The sequence below is a fragment of the Myotis davidii genome, unplaced genomic scaffold, assembly GCF_000327345.1.
Source record: "Myotis davidii unplaced genomic scaffold, ASM32734v1 scaffold385, whole genome shotgun sequence".
NCBI lineage: Eukaryota > Metazoa > Chordata > Mammalia > Chiroptera > Vespertilionidae > Myotis > Myotis davidii.
In genome coordinates, this window is record NW_006296096.1 from 496694 (window position 1) to 501085 (window position 4392).

Genomic DNA, 4392 nt, shown 5'->3' on the forward strand with positions numbered 1-4392 from the left:
TTGAGCATTTCCTAATCTAAAGCTTTTTTTTCTTTAGCCTAACATTGAATAGTAGTCCACAGTTTAACCCACAACCTGCTCCACACTTAGATTCTACTGTGTCCCAATCCAACTCCTCTTTGTTCAAAATGACTTGTCCAGATTTGACTCTTCTTCAAGCACTTAGGAAATTGAATTCTTCTGGGCTTTCATTCTTCCTCATTCATTGTCCCCAATTGAATTAATTTTTCCACGAGTTTTACTTTTCCAAATGCAACCCATCTTTCAAGGCCTGGTTCAACTCTTATTTCTTTTATGGAGCCTTCTCTGAGCTCAGGTCTATCTCACCAATAATCTGTGAGGACTTAATTTTAGGACTTAATCTCTAATTTACATAAATAGGGGGCTGGCATAGAGTAGGTGCTGAGACGTAAGTTGATAGAGTAGGTGCTGAAACATAAATTCAGGGATAAATACCCAAATATTCAGCAACTCTTCCTCTACAAATAGAATTGTGATTATTTGCCTTTCGAAAATAACCCTGCCCCAGCTCTGTCTGAGAAGGTCTGGGAGAGGGGCTATCCAGGCTTACCCAGCAGGGGTGTGTACCAGCATGTATGTTTGAAGGTCAGGGGAGTCTTATGTATTCTTGCTTCTTGACCACTATGTTGTTTATGGCCACACTGCTTCTGAAAAGAAAGTCAAGTAATATTAGCCATCTAAAGTGGCGTAACCTAACATTTTATAATCTACTCTCTTCATCCCTAAAGGTAGAAAGAATATAACTGGTCTTAAATAACCCTGCAAGAGAGGTCAGGAAGAAAATTATTGATGCCAAGTAACAAAGCTTTCATGACTTTGATCAAAGGGTATACTCTATGCATAAAGTATAATTCTTATTAAAAACCACAGTTCCATAACTGAACGGAATGATAACATAATCAGCTCTCTTGTCCTCTGAGACAGTTTTGATGGACCTGGGGATTATTATGCTAAGTGAAATAAGTGAGTCAGAGAAAGACAAATATCACATGATCTCACTCATATGAACAAAAAGGTCCAGAGACATGGAAGTATGCAACAGACTGACAGATCTCAGAGGGAAGGATGGGGGGAAGAGATTAACCAAAAAATTTATATGCATAGCCCAGGGACACAGACAGTAGTGCAGTGAAAGCCTGGGATGAGTGGGAGCCAGGCAGAAGGGGGCAAAGCAGGGGAACATGGGGGACATCTATAATACCCTCAACAATAGAAATAAAATCTTCAAAATCACAGTTAAATAGTTTAACAGAATGTTAATATCATCAATTCCCAGTGATTGACACTTTCATATAAACAAAGGCTTTGATGAAAGAGTTATGGGTGTCCTAACCAGTTTGGTTCAGTGGATAGAGCGTCAGCCTGCAGACTCGAGGGTCCCAGGTTCGATTCCGGTCAAGGGCATGTACCTTGGTTGCGGGCACATCCCCAGTAGGGAGTGTGCAGGGGGCAGCTGATCGATGTTTCTCTCTCATCGATGTTTCTAACTCTCTATCCCTCTCCCTTCCTCTCTGTAAAAAAATCAATAAAATATATTTTTAAATAAAAAAAGGAAGAGTTATGGGTGAGGGGCAAGCTTAGTCATATAATTCTTCACAATACTACAATAAAAATATTTAAACATCACCTTTTTTTAGGGTCTACCAGGATTGTGTTCATGAACATGGTCAAGAAAATAAATAGGTTTCCATCTGCATATAGAGTTCTAGGTCTATTAATATATACTGGACTTAACTTTCTATTTTGGCATAGAGTTGACTCACAATGGCACTTACACTGTTTCAAGAAGCTTAACTTACCAGTTCTTGAAGACGTTGTTGAATTGTATCTGTGCAGGACAAAGGATCATAATGAGGAAATTCCTCGTCTAAACAGCTCTGTAAAGAGAAAATTGTGGAGTGTTGTCAAAGACAGAATGGTGAAAAAGAGTCAAAGATACAGAACATATTAGACTTAAGAGAAGATAATGCTACCTGAAGAGGTTGAAATGACCAGTTCTTTATTGTGTGTTCTGCTTTAAGGGAACAAGTTTGTAATTGTTAACCTCTTGTTGCTATTTTCCCCATTACTAAAGAAAAAAGGCCAAAGGTCAGGAACAGGAAACTGACTGGTCATTGAAATCTTGAGGCAGAGGCCAAAGAAGCTTGTTGGGAGACATAACTCAGAATAGTAAAAATGGTACCAATAAAAATTATATAGCAATAAAATCATGGCCTTAGTCCAAGAGGTAGCTACATACTATCATAGTTACGTTATAATAGAAAACTTTACTGCTGTTCTTAAAATGATTAAAGCGTATTTAGATAAGGAGGTTTTTTCCAGCTCAAATTATTGCAGAGGGCTTTTTAGGAACTCTGCCTAGCTTAATCTCCCACATGAATAAAACTTTTTTTTTTCCTGCTTAACCAGATGTGCCTGCATTATGGCCTGGAAACAGATACATGTGAATATCACCCGTCTCTCCTCCCTCCTCCAGTTCCTTATGTTCTTCACTTATGAACAAAAAGAAGAAATTCACCAAGTGTCATAAGGAAAAGAAATACATTAAACTCCCATGGACATCTTGAGATATCTAGACAGGAGTCGAAAGGTTAATTCAAACAGGAGAAAAAAGAGGCAGTAACCATCAAAACCCATTCAAGTGTGTCAGAAAGGAGGTGCCTGAGACTGAAAACTGGCCTTTCCTAATGGATAATGAATTCTGAAATGCCTCCTCTTTGAAAGATGTAATGTCTCCAACAAGCCATTCACTAACGTGAGCTCTTCCCTCTTGTTTTGCTAACCATTTTCAGTGCATAAGACAACAAAGTCCACCATATTCTTCTAAGTTGGTTACTTAAGTTTATGATTAAAATTACTGCCCATTATAAATTAGCTTTGGAACCTTACACAGTTTGGACATCATCCCCACACTAAACACATATTGCAGAGGTTTGTTTGTTTGTTTGTTTGTTTTACCTGAAACAGCAAGCCATGGAGTTGTCCTTGGATTAACTTCTTTCTTAGTGACTTGATCGTTGCTGTAAAGAGAATTCATGACCAGCTTAATATTTCATTTTCCCTTAATTCATTTCATAAACCTTTAACAGCTTTAAACTGGGGGCCGGAGGAAAGGCGAGAGAAAACTAGGACTTCTGAGAGTGGCATTCCCAACTGGCCACTTGTGAAAACAAACCAACAGGAGAACAAGGCAGGTGGGAGCAGCAAAACCATTACCACCCTTAGGTATTTAAACTTGACCTTGAGAGATGCAAGTGAATTGTCTTCGAGATATGAGTCTTAGATTACTCAATCTTAAAATGGGAATACACCTTAGAGGTCATTCAGTCCAACCCTACCAAGTCAGAGGGGAAAGAAAATGGACTACCAATCTGAAAAGTCTCAATGGGAACCAACAGGAGAACAAGGCAGGTGGGAGCAGCAAAACCATTACCACCCTTAGGTATATATACTTGACCTTGAGAGCTGCAGATGCAAGTGAGTTGTCTTCGAGATGTGAGTCTTAGATTACTCAATCTTAAAATGGGAATACACCTTAGAGGTCATTCAGTCCAACCCTACCAATAGGGACATACTCTACAGTAAGCCTGAACTTGAGCTATCAGGATGGGAGCCCTAGAAGTAAGGCCTAGAATCCCAGAGTCCTATAAGCAGGTCTGAGATCATGCGAGCACTGATGCCCAGAGGATTTAAATGATAACTGGTTATTCCTGGAACTGAGATCAGACTCACCGGTCGGTGCTGAATTCACTGTACTCCTCTGTGAAATTAAAAATATGTGTCTGCTTAACTAAAATCTGCTTCCCAATAACTTCCAAATACTCATCTCTAGAATAATGGAAATGGGAAAAAATACTATTTAACTCTTTGAACTACATAGTAACGTATTACTTACATGTTACTCCACACTCTTTGGAGATATAGCCAAGAACCAGAAAACAGGCCCAAAGCTTTTGAACAACCAAAATAGATGTTGATATCCATGCCTTTTCTTCATGTGGGAATGCCTCGCACTTCCACTCAGAAAGTGGGCTCTGAATTTATACATAATTCTCACAAGCTGACTGTGTTCTCAGCCCACAGACGATTAAAAACAAAAATTAAACGAGGGTAGGAAGCTCTGCTAGATGGAGGACTATTAATAGCTGCCACTATTTTTTTTTTAATCACTAACAGCCAAAAAAATTAACAGCAGCTACTCTGGTGTCCAAAACACATCTTAAACTAAATAAAAAATGTTTGATATCACAATCGCCTGAAGATATTCGGAGCCATGAAAACAATGCTAATATATATAAAAATAAATACATAATCTAATTTAAATTCTTTTCAGAAAAAAAGCCTTTAAAATTTTTAATTATGTGGTAATTT

General features: G+C 38.4%; 1 protein-coding gene across 1 annotated transcript in view; it reads right to left on the reverse strand.

The window, feature by feature from the left end:
* The window catches only part of LRMP (lymphoid-restricted membrane protein), a 65001-nt gene that overhangs the window by 33107 nt on the left and 27502 nt on the right, over positions 1-4392 (reverse strand). The window contains exons 3-5 of the mRNA XM_015568678.1: positions 2980-3041; positions 1821-1898; positions 572-668 (exon numbers count right to left, since the gene is read on the reverse strand). The gene's annotated coding sequence lies outside the window, so the exon portion shown is untranslated. The remainder of the gene's footprint in view (positions 1-571; positions 669-1820; positions 1899-2979; positions 3042-4392) is intronic.